The following is a 13,598-nucleotide window of genomic DNA, read 5'->3' as shown; positions in this document are numbered from 1 at the left end:
CATACACACATATCCCTATATATATATATATATTTATGTATGTGTGTACATATATATATATATATATATATATGTGTGTGTGTGTGTGTGTGTGTGTGTGTGTGTGTGTGTGTATACATACATAACTTTCTTTAAGCCAAATGATACTGGATATTATTCCCCTTGTTTATTTCCAAAATACCTTATCATAATTTCTGCTCTATGCTTTCTCCTTGAATAGAAAAATTCTTAGGATGGTATGGTACCACTAGATTGGAGGAGTTATTGAATTTCAGACTAAAAATTAAACTTTTTTAGGCAATAGGGAGTCACTGACAATTTCTGAAGTGAAAACTAACATAACCAGATCCATGAATAAGAAAATTCATACTGTCAATAGTATGAAGGAAATACAAAATTATTTGCAAATAGGCAGAATAGTGCTATGCCTTAAGAAAGACCTTGTTAAGCTTGAGAGTCCATAGGAGGGCACGGTTGATTTCTAATGGCCTTAAATTCATACTGTGTGAATAGCAGTTGAAGGAAATGGAGAAGGGAAGATATTTAGGGAGAAGATTAGTATCTTCAAGGATCTGAAATGGTATCATTTAGAAATGAGATTAGACTTTTTTCTGCTTCACCCCAGAGAATGGAACTGGAAGCAATGGGTAGAATTTGAAAAGAGAGAAAGCTAGGGCTGGATTTAAGAGAAAACAAAACAAAACAATTACTGCTATTCCAGAGAGGTGAAGTGTGACTCAAAAGGCAGAGTATAAGGTTTACCCTCAGAGAAGGACTTCAGCCAAAGAAGGATAACCACTTATTAGGTATGTTGTAGGCTATGTATTTTTCAAAAATGGTCAGTCAATGGACAAGTGATTCTGTGTTCTGTGTGGAAGTCAGTCAAGACATCAACTTATAAGTCTTACATTTCCAATTTATCATGTATATAACTTCTTTGTATTCAGTTATTTATAAGTTTTCTCTTTCATTGCTCAGTACTTGAGAACAGGTACTTTTCTTTTTTATATTTATTTCTATCTCACAGATTTAGCACAGTACCTGGAATATAGTAGGTGCTAAATAAATACTGACTAAACATTTTCAGAACAGGTTTATCTTGCTAAACAATAAAAGATAATGAAAACTTAAAGACCCTGGATAAATTGGCACTGTAGGCATATAGCAAAAATAAAATGCAAAATAATTTATCAGTTGCCTGAAGGATCTAAAAATTAACCCATTTCTGAAACATTATCTTCCATTTTCTCCAAGTAATATAATCTTTAAGATCATCTTTGATTATATAGTTAACACTCCCCAGAAATAAAAATAAACACAAGCTCTCAATTTTAATATCAAATTTAAAAGTCAACCTATCTGGAAATTGTTTAGAAAGAAACATATAACACTAACTATATTGTTCAAATTTTAACAAAATAAAAGCAATAACAATTTATTTATACAGGATCATCTTGTGACTCCGTCAGTGAACTTACAAAATTTAATTTCCTTCGTAGGTTCTTTTTATGTCCTACTCTGAAACCTCAGTGTGGAGGGATTGTCAATGACAATACTGGCAATGGATAAGCTCTTGAATATTCTGCCAAGCTTGAAAGGCCCAAAAGGTTAGACTAGTAATGGGTTATGTCTGTTTTTAGATGACCGATCTAGAGAAATTCAGAGAGCCTCATTATTAACTTTGCTACACAGTAGTGAATCTTTTGGCTATTGCAATCCTTGAAGACTTTTTAAGATGCTTACTTATAAATGGGTTTCCCTTCTGTGTCAAAGGAGGGAGCATCCACACTGAATTGAATTACTGAACCTTGTCATATTGACATAATAATTGTGTACATTGTTTTGCTGCTGTATAGGATAATCACATACATTAGGAGGGAAAAATACATTCTAAATAAGTGAGAAAGAAACTTGGAATAGTGGATAACAAAAAGACTGGGAGTCAGGAAAAAGGATTTGTTCATTCATTTCAGTTGTGTCTGACTCTTGGTGACCCCATTTGAGGTCTTCTTAGCAAAGATACTGGAATGGTTTGCTATTTCTTTTTCAGTTCATTTTACAGATGAAGAAACCGGGGCAAACAGAGTTAAATGACCTGCCCAGGGTCACATAGCTAGTGTCTGAGGCCATATTTGAACTCATGAAAATGATACTTCCTGATTACCAGCCTAGTGCTTTATTTACTGAACTATAACAGCTAGTATTTATCTAAAGCCCTCAGTTTTGCAAAGCAACTAACAAACGTTAGCTCATTTTATGCTCGCAGTAGTGTCAGAATGGAGGTGCTACTTTCCCTATTTAACAGATGGAGAAATAGAGGTAGAGGGCCACACAGTTAAGAAATATCTGAGGGCGGATTTGAACACAGGTCTTCCTGAATCTAGTCTGAAGACAGTAGATACTGCACAGTCTAGCTATTTTACAAAGATTTGTGTTCAAGTTGCACCTCTGAGACTTTCTGGCTGTGGGACCTTGGACAAAGCCCTTCTCTCTATGTCCTGAGCAATTAAGATTACAAATTGTGGAGTGGTTGCTCATCTGAATTGGTAGAAGTTTTCTAAATTACACATATGAATGGAAAGACAGATTAATGAAAAAAAAGTTATCAAAAAGTGAAATCCACTGTCTCAGGAAATATAGTTGCTTTCTCTTTACTAGACATTTTCAACAGTGCCTAGATACTCACTTGTCGATGTTACAAATCAAATTTTTGATCTGGTGTGGGTTGAGCTATATGGCCTCTGAGTTCTCTTTCAGCTCTGAGATTCTGAGAATCAATGTTATCTTCACTTACAGTCACAACAGAAAATCCTCTAATATTATGATATTATTTTAGAGTTGAAAGTTATCCTCAAATTCACCTTCTATACCTCCTAATTTACAAGGGAGAAAATTGAGACCCAGAGACTTTTTGTGACTTGCCTAAAATCCTACAACTAGTAAATAGCAGTACAAGAATTAAATTAGGCATTCTGAGTTCAGTTACATTGTTTTTCCTGTAGGTTGCCTCCCAAGAACATAGGAAATGAATTTATTTGGTCTAAAATTCAATTTGAAATTCTTAGAAATTCTATTCATTTTAGTTTTCATTCATTATTAAAATTTTAATAGTGGGAAAATTATATACATATGCCAATAATTAATACCCAAGAGTGTCTATTACCAAATTAATTCATTTTAAATTAATTTCAACTACCACAATTTATTAAGTCCCCTATTAACTATAAATTCTACATTGTATCATTATCTAATATCATTTCAAAATTGTATATTTTTAATCTGGCCTCAGACACTTGACACACATACTAGCTGTGTGACCTTGGGCAAGTCGCTTAACCCCAATTGCCCTGCCAAACAAAACAAAAAAATTGTATATTTTTATAGATGGTGATATTTGAATCCCTGAAAAGAGTTAAACCAACTCCTCAAACCCATCTGGACCCTGGTTATGTCATACAAGATCTAATATCTGCAAAACAAGGTAGCTTCCAGACTACTGGGTCATATTTCAGCAAATAGAATCATAGGATTGTAGGGTAGCTAGTTGGCTCAGTGGATAAAGTGCTAGACCAGGAGTTAGGAGATGTGAGTTAAAATCTGATTTCAGACTCTTAAATCATTTGCCCCCTCTGGCTTCAAGTTGTAAACCCTGTTCTTTGTCCACACGATTACCTCTGATTCTTTGACCACTCATTAGTTTCATTGGATTCAATTATCATCTATGGTAATGATTCTCCAATCTACTTATCCAGCCTTATCTTGTCTGCTGAACCTCAGTCTCACAAATCCAACCGGCTATTAGAAATCATGAACTGGATGTCCCATAGACATCTTAAATTAAAAGTGTCCAAAACTAAATTCATTAAGTCTCCCTCCTTCAAATCTTCCCCTTCCATACTCCTCTATTACTATCCAGGGTATTACCATTTCCCCAAGTACCGAGACTCACAAGCTAAGTGTCATCCTCAACTCTTCACTCTCTCACATACCCCAAATCCAACCTACTGCTAAGGCCTATCAATTTTATCTTTGTAACATCTCTCACATTTTCCCCCTTCTTTCCTCTGATGCTGCCACCTTCCTGGTACAGGCTCTCACCACCTCCACACATGGATTATTACAATAGACTGAAGATTAGTCGCCATGCCACAAGTTTCTCCCCTCTCTAGTCCATCCCGCATTCAGCTAGCAAAATGATGCTTTTACAGCTCAGATCTGACCATGTCATTGTCCTTCTCAACAAACTCCAGTGTCTCTTTGTCACTTCCAGGATTAAATATAAAATCTTCTTGATATTCAAACCCTTTAATAATCAGCCTCACTTCCCGCCCACACTTTACTCCACTTTTCAAATCTTTGTACACATTAACTACCCCTGACCCCCACCCCAAACACACAGAGAGTACTCTGATTCAGTGACAATGACTTCCTTGCTGTTCCTGGAACAAGTCTCTTCATCTTGATTCTGAGCATCCCACTGGCTATGGAATGCTCTCTTCTCTCTTCTCCATCTCCTGGCTTCCCTGGTTTTCTTCAAGTCCCAGCTAAAATCCCATCTTCTACATGACGTCTAACCAATCACTCAATTCTAGTTCCTTCCTTTTGTTAATTATTTCTAATTTATTCTGTATATAGCTCATCTGTAGGTACTTATGTGCACGTCATCTCCATTAGATTGGGAGTTTCTTGAGAGCCATGACTATCTTTTAGCTTTTGGTGTATCCTTAAGTCTTAAAACAGTATCTGGAAATCACAAAGTAGACACATAATAAATATTTATTGATGATTAGTTACCTCTGTTTCCTTATCTGTAAAGGAGGGATGATAATAGCAACTAACCTCCACTGTTATGAGCATAAAATCAAATTATAATAAGCATTATATAAATGTATGCCAATTATGTCTGTGTGTATGAATGTAACAAGTTACTTATAGGTTTGGTGGAATCCTAATAAAGCTGCCCCCAGCCCCAATATTCTAACTTCCTTATAGCCCCCTCTGAACAGTCCACTGCCCCTACCTAGCCATTCACCACCCCCTCCCAACTTAATATCCTAACTTCTTCATATATGTCTCACTGCTCACTAGAACAGCAGGGGTATCCATGAACTCATATTTCTCACAGAAACAGCAGGCGTGTCCATGTGATGGGATCCCAGTCTCTAGCTAGGGCCTTTAGCTAGCCACTGCCCCCAGAACCATTTCTCATACTTCGCATAGAAACAGCAGGTGTGCCCAGGCACTCAGCCATAACGACACCCACCTAGTCTCAGGCAGGACCACAATACTCAGCCAATCAGAAAGGAGCACCACTAGGATGCCTAAGCAGGATGTGGTGGGACTAACCCTAAGTAGGTACCTGGGCAGTATTAGCAAAAGCTGTCCTTTAGGTGAACTTATGGCATAGAGTGGCTTATTATAATGTCATTATCATACATATATATTCCCCCCATGGGTTTTTCTGTATGCATTGTGGGTAATTGAACAAGTAGTTCCTCTGTGGCTGGGACCCCTCCTCTCTTACCTAATCCTTTAACAAACTACTCCTGACTTTTTTTAATATTCATAATTTCTTCTACATAATTACAACTTTACCCTATAAAAATCTATCTTGTTTTCTCTGAAGTTGCTGGTTCCTCTTGGAACTTAGCCTGCTTTATGAGGGGTGTCAATCTTAATAAATGCCTATACTTGGATTAGAGGACTTTGAATTCTTTGAGATGGTTCCACCACAACACATCATGAAACCACAACAGTTTTTGGCATCCCTGGGAGGGCAGTCTCTGACTCTGATTCGGCCCCCTAACCCTCTCCACTTGAAGCAGAGTCTCAGAACTGCAACAGATTCATTCCACTCATATTAGAGATAAAACTGGAAAGAAGGCATAGATAAATGAGATTTAGATTGGACACCCAATTTATAGTCTATTCTTTATGTTATAAATAGATATATTTATATAGATGTACATATTGATGTAGATCTAGATATACACACATATATTTGAATTATTGTTTTCTGTAAGAAACAAGTGTAATAAAATTATTTTTTTAATATAAGTTTAAGGAAACGAAACACGATAGAATGTGATGGTTTATAATTTCTTTTTAGCTATTCTATTCAAACATACTTAGTATTTCTAACTTGCTTTTGCCTGTTTAGTCAATTTCAAGCCTACTCTCAGCTCTCCTGAAACTGATGCCAGAGACATCCAGCTCAAGCTGTTTGTCTTTATGCTGTGGTGAGGTTTGAAGGCTTTTGAATAGCAGCATTTTATGAGCTTTTACAGTACAAACTAAATAATTTCCCGTGCAGCTCTCAGACTCCTATCCACTCCACTGTCTGAAGTATTCCAGACTCTGGAGAAGCTAAGTAGCTTCTGCTAGTCAATGTAAAAGCAGAAGCCCTTTGGCTATTCCCTCCCAGAGACTGGTTCCAAGTGAACTTAACCAAAACTTAATTAACACAAATAATTATCACTTTCTTTCCACTTGACTATCCTTCTTCTCTGGATCAAAGTTTATTTCAGTTAACATATAATGGAGTCTTACCTAAGCTCCCAGCTAACTCACTCTTGCCCCCCACCTCTGATCAATAGCACATTTACATTTTACAGCTTTCACACCCCAGGTTACAGACCCCAGCAGGCATTCCTTTGCTGACAGTACTTTAAAGTGGCCAAAACTTGTTGGAATGTCCCCAAGTATAGAAAGCACTTTTTGAACAATTATGCAGAGACTAATTTCTTCACCAAAGCAAGACCCTAGGTAACAAACACTTAAAAGCTAAGGACACAATTCATTTGATGGACCTTTTCTGAGAACTCAGCTGCACTAATTTAAGTGGGAACAGAAATAGCATTCACAAAAGAAGATTGGATCATTTACTTTTAATCCTACAAAAACTAATGACCATGCCTACTATAGACAAAGGCATTTCATGACATTCGTTTAGTCAGTGAGATAATGAACAATTATTAAGCACCTGTTATGTTTTAGGCACCATGATAAGCACTGGGAATACAAAGAAAGGCAAGAGACAGTCTCTGCTCTAAGGGAGACCACAGTCTAATTGGAAAGACAACATGTAAACAACTAAGTACATGTTAATTAAGGGTAAATTGGAAATAATAAAAAGAAAGAAGTCACTGGAGGTAAGAGGATCAAGAACACCTAGGAAAAGGGAAGATTTTAGCTGGGACATGAAGGAAGCCAGAGAAGGTAGAGCATTTCATGCATGGAGACAGCTGGTGAAATTTGCCCAAAGAGAGAAGATGGGGAGTATCTTGTCAGAGGATCCTAAGGTATTTAGGCCTGCAGGAAACTTTTTGTTGCTGTTCAGTCATTTCAGTCATGTCTGACTCTGTGACGACATTTCGGGTTTTCTTCGTAAAGATATTGGAGTGGTTTGCCACTTCCTTCTCTAGCTCATTTTAACTGAGGCAAACAGGGTTAAGTGATTTGCCCAAGGTCACAAACCTAGTAAATGTCTGAGGTCAGATGTGAACTCAGGTCTTTGTGACTCCCTGCTGGTCATCTGTCCACTGCATGAACTAGCTGCCCATGGAAGATACCATAGATATCAATTAATCTAAACCTCTCATTTTATGGGCAAAGAAACTGAAGCCAGAGAGATGAATTCACTTGCCTAAAGTCACAGAAGATATAGTGAACCTCAGAGCCTGGATTTGAATTCATGTCTTCTGAATCAAAAGCCAAGGCTCAGCAATAAACCATGTTGCTTCCTGCAACACAATATCTCTATTCTCATATCCTTTACAATTTGTGATGCTGCTTTCTCCTGTATATAGAAAATGAGCTAAAACATTCTTGCTTTGTCATCAAACAAATGGGAAGTTAAATTACATCTCTTAAAACTTGGACAAAATCTTTAAAAGCTGGCATATACAACTCATATATTATATTTTCCTATTCTCAATTGTCACAATTTACATAGTATGTATTTTGGGGGTTGATGGGAATGTAGATTCATAATGTATTTTCATTAAGCAAGACTGTACATTTTACCTTCAGTACTTAATAAACGTTCATTTAGTTTAAATGAGTGGGGAATTCCATTTCACAAAGTCTCTAAAATTTAAATGTGCTTCTTCTGATTAGGATTACCACAATTTTGGAACAATTTTAGGACTAAGGGCTTTAAGTTTTTAGACTGTTATTTCATTTCCTATTGGTTGAACAATAATCATGTAAGAAATAATGGTTTTAAGCAGGACTTGGAAACTGTACTGGATGTTCCACTTTCCTTCCTCATATAAATAGAAAGTTTGCTTTGATTTGTACTTAACCAGCAGAAACTATTTGATACACAGCCAAATGTAGAGTTTCCATTTTTGCCTCCATAATAAAAAAATCAATTTATCAAACTCCTTGTAGTTGAGTCATTAGTCAGAAACTTTCAAAAGATTACTGGTGACATAGGGACATTTTTAACAGTAACATTTGCATGGTATTTTTGAGCTTGTGGTTGTTTTTAAAATATTCTTTGCCAAAGAGACCTACAATTACCTACATTGAATTCTGGGACAAGTATTATGTCCTGATATGTTAGAAATTCAATTTGTAGACTTGTTACATATCTGAGATGGATGAGATAGGGACATTGTAAAAAAAAGAAAAAGAAAAAAGAAATAGGGCAGCAATGTGCAAAAACCAAAAAGAATGTGGAGAACAAATAGAAAAATGCAGGGCATGGAAATATTGCTCCTGTTGTGCTAGATCAAAACATTGAATTTGTCAGTTTTTTGTGCAAAGGCCTAGATTTACTTGAAATGGCAAGTAAAAACATTCTTGTATTTTGCAATTAATAACTATTCAGATCATATCTTAAGGAGCTAAGATGTCCACTGTTGTTCAGTCATCAGACATGTCTCATATTTTGTAACCCCTAGTGGGTTTTCCTGGACAAAGGTACTGGTGTGGTTTGCCATTTCCTTCTTTAGTGGATTAAGGCAAGCAGAAATTAGGCAACTTCTCTAGGGTCACACAACTAGTAAGTTTCTAAGGCAGGATTTGAACACACATCTTCCTGACTCTAGGCTGAGTCATCTAGCTCCCTATATGATTTTATGAGTAAGGTAAGATTCATGACCTCGAAGACAACTATGAACATGCCTGTATAGTTTGGAATCTCAAAGTATAAGAGATTCTCTAGGTAGAAGGCAGAGAATATGTAACATTTATTTAGATACCAGAGGATCAAATCCCAGAACCAATAATTCCAATTTGATATAGCAGTAATTGTATTCCAAAACCAGTAAGTCCACATCAGTGTAACAACAAGGAAATTATAACACAGTGTTACAAAAAGGAACCAAGTCATTCTCTAACCTTCCCCCCTGCTGGGGCCTTCCTGTAAACACTCACAAAACCCAACTGTCTGTTTGCCTGTGTTCTCTCTCCCCTCAATTCTCCAGCTTCCACAGCTCCCTGGTTTCCACTCTCCACTCTGCACTCTCTCTGCTGCTTTGTTGTCTCAGAGTTCTTACTCCTTCTCCTTGGGCTGAATTCTGACTTCATAATGGCTACCTTCTGAATATATATATATATATATATATATATATATATATATATATATATATATATATATATATATATATATATATATATATACTCTTTTTAAGGCCTGAGGGCTTCACACCCAATGAGGGAAAGGGTGTAGGCCTGGGGCTTAGTACTTAGGAAGTAAAGAGTGTAGGCCTGCCTACAAACAAACCTCTAATCAAGCTTCCCTTAACTAGCCCCACCTGAGGCCTTTTGAATGGGCAGAAAAGATCTTTTAATCACTGATTGGCATCACAATGATCCATAATGACATTCATTATTATAATGCATAGAAGGGAGATTTTACTAACTTCCCTGAAAATGTCCCCCATGGTTGGTGACAAGATCATACTCACTATGAGCCTACAGACTAGCTGATGCTTCTGGGAAAAGACCTTTGGGCTCTATTCAGTTAGCAGTCCTCATAATTTCCAACATGGAACCTTCTAGAAACCTGTTGTCTCTTAATGTTATTGAGATTCTACTGTCCAGGGCCCCTGGTGACCCTCTGCTTTCCAAGACATTTTACAGAGATCTGTATGCCCTATTGCCCTACTTGTGGGAGGTTTAAATTAACATTACTGACCAAATAACCTCTTTCAAATGAAAGCAAACATTTCCATGGACTATGATAGGGACTATTAAACGGAATACTCTAGACAGGGAGATAGGCACTACATCTAGTTCGAATTCTCTGGCTATATTTAATTAGTAGTTTCTCTGAGTTTTCTATATGTAATGTAGACCCAAGGATATTGGGAAGATTTTAAGTATAACATCATTGGGTATAATTACAGGAAAAAAATGTAGTAAATATAGTTACAAAGATTTCAATGTTGTCTAACAAAATTCCTTACAGATAACAGGGATTTAGGAAATTTTTGTTCTATACAAAATGACTTTTCTACTAAAAGACAAAATTATTTACTCTACTATGGATATTTTTCTTCTAAAATATTTATGTAGCTATATAGCACACAGCTTGGGTTAGACTGAGGATGTGCAATAGGACACTCTCAATGTGGCATTTAACACATATTTCCTCCAAGTGTTTCATGCAGGCTATAGGAAACAAGGATGGAAGAAAAGAATGAAGGAAGGAAGAAATAAAGGAAGGGAAAAAAGGAAGGAAGGAAGAAAGAAAGAAAGAAGACAAGAAAAAGAAAGAAAGAAAGAAAGAAAGAAAGAAAGAAAGAAAGAAAGAAGGAAAGAAAGAAAGAAGGAAGGAAGGAAGGAAGGAGGGAGGGAAGGAAGGAAGGAAGGAGGGAAGGAAGGAAATAAGTATTTATTTAGTACCTACTGTAAAAATGCAAATTGATGAGTCATTTTATTTTGTATTATTTATTAATTATTGATTGAGAATTGTATCTAATCACTATAATCAATACTTAGGGATTAAAGTTTGATTTCATTACATAGGCCTTATTATTAGAGCTTTTTTTAAAAAAAGAATTTAACTTCCCTATTTCTCAAGCTACAGACTAAACTCAATCTATCTTAACTCAGAAGGGAGGAGAGGGGATGGTTTGACATGGTCAGGAGATGCTCTGCCTGATCATAAGCCTATAAGCCTAGCACCAGATCATTCTGGTATAGGGGATTACCTGACATAGGATTTTCCAGAGAGTGTTGATTAACTCTGTTTGTTTTCCCCATTGCAATGTGTTCTGGAGATCCCCTCATGTAAATCAGGCAAAATGTAAGCCCACCTATTTACCTCTGACATAGGCCAACAACTATTAATATAGTTTTCATCTCAAAACTATTTTTAACACTTCATATCTTTTCTACTATATGAAAAAATGCTGCTCTGGCTGTCAAAGTTATCCCTAGCCACTGAGGAGATTGGGATCTCACTTCATTGAAAACTTCTACTCATATCTTTTTGCCTCAGTTTCTCTTCATTGCAGATTTTTAATTGCAACACTACTATACGCTAAGTACTTAATAAATACTAACTAATTTGATCCTTTAACAAACCTGGAAGTTACAAGCTACTACTATCCCTGTTTCACATTTGAGGAAATAGAGGTAAACAGTACTTAAGTGACTAGCTCAGGGTCACACAGCTAGTAAGGGTCTGAGATCATTTTTGAATTCAGTTCATCCAAACTCTAGACCAAGCCCTCTGTCCTTTATATCACCTAGCTGCCCTGTTTTAGTGGTCTATCAAACTCTAGCACTCCATGGATATATAGAAAAGGAGATATGCCAGTCTTGATATGTAAGGATGACTCTCTGCGTTCCAGAAAATAGGTGGGTGAATGCTCTTAGCCATGAATTCATTGCCTCTTAGTCAAGTCTGTATCTGTATGGGGCCTATGTCCTGTTTGTGTCTTCCTTCGTGTGTTACAGGCCTTATGGGATCTCAAAATGCAAATGGAATCTTCCTTGCTTCCTGGGCAAATGAACAGTGAAGGATTAGCTACCCAGGCAGGTACAGATTAGTAGAGAGTTACTTATAAAGAAACCACCAAAAGAAACAGGCTCTATGATATTGATCTATACTCCATGGAGATAAAATGTAAAAGAGATAATAAGCAGCTTTTACAAAAGAAAATTTCTTATGCTTTGAATATTCTTCTTTCAGGGTCTTTGTAATAATTCTACAATTCTTTATTCTTCAGCATTCCTTTTTTTGCCCGTGAAAAACTATTGCCTATTTGATAGCCAATTTATATTAGAATTCTGTTTTCCTTGTCCTATCTGGGGAGGGCTCACATAGACTAGAATCAAAATTAGGATCATTCCTCAGGGATCTGTGGTGGGAACATAATTAAACTACAGAAGAGGCTAGTTCCCCTATTGAAGAGACAGGGAGCCCCAGAGGAATGAACCCAGTACAAATGGAGATGAAAGAAAAAGAACAGGGGTTGGGCAAAGGTTGTCTGCCAGAGTGGCCCCAGATTAACTGGCTCACGCTAGATTATATCACATTTGTCTCAATTAAATGGAAAGAACATTGGATTTTAAGTCAAAGAACCTCGGTTTTAAACCAAGTTGTCAAACCCTGTACGACGTTGGGACTGGTCATATGGTCCAATCCATTCATTTTATAGATGAGGAAACTGAGTCCCAAGACAGTAAAGCAAATTAACTAAAATCATACAACTTGAAAAAGACGGAGTTGGGATTGGAAACCTTGCCTTTCCCATTAGGGCAAGTTTCTTTTCCACTCTACCACCCTCCATCCTTCTCTGGGCCTCAACTACCTCATCTCTAATATGAGAGACTTGGATTAGACATCCTCTAGATGACTTTCATCTGTAATATTTTGTGAATATATGATCCATTAAAAATATTCTTGCATGAAGTTGGGGAGACCTTTGGCTGAAATAGAATAGGTTGTGACAAATTATTGTATGAAAGCACTATGAGGGCAGACTTGCAGGTACATTGCTACAAGGAACTACCAGTGAAGAAACTTGTTCTCTAATTTATAGTCTTATGGATTTGTTTAGAAACCTGAAGAATTTAAGTTTCTCATGCAGGTTAATATAGTCTTTATGTAGTGAAGGTAAGATTTGAAAATGGATCTCACTCACTAACCAGGGGGGTCTCCCCCAAGGCTTTCTTGTGACTTTCTTCTCTTTTCTATCTATATTGTATCAATTGATGATCTCATTAAGTTCTATGTGTACAATTATCATCATTATTATGGTCACTCCCATAGTTACATACAGTAACCTACTCTCTTTCCTGAGCTCTAGACCTGTATCACCAACTGCCTTTCTGACACTGTAGCCAGAATGGACTTTGTTTTCTTTGAATGACTCAGCTCGCCTCGCTGAGCTTCCCTGGATGCTGGGGCTTGCTCTTCCGGGGCAGGACCAGAGCTTCCTGTGTGATGAGTCGTGGCGCTGGCTGAGGGGAGGTGTGTTAACGTGGTCTACGCTGGGGGAGGGGCCAAGTCAAGAACCAATCGGCCCTGGTCGTTCAGGCAGCGCTTGATGATGTCAAAAACTCTATAAGAGGGGAGAGGACAGCTTGAAGATCCTCCTTTCCTTTTCCGGTTGGAGCCAGAGACGCCTACAGCC

This window comes from Trichosurus vulpecula, chromosome 3 (genome assembly GCF_011100635.1).
Source record: "Trichosurus vulpecula isolate mTriVul1 chromosome 3, mTriVul1.pri, whole genome shotgun sequence".
Classification (NCBI taxonomy): domain Eukaryota; kingdom Metazoa; phylum Chordata; class Mammalia; order Diprotodontia; family Phalangeridae; genus Trichosurus; species Trichosurus vulpecula.
The sequence above is the reverse complement of the archived record's forward strand: the minus strand, read 5'-3'. Positions refer to the sequence as shown.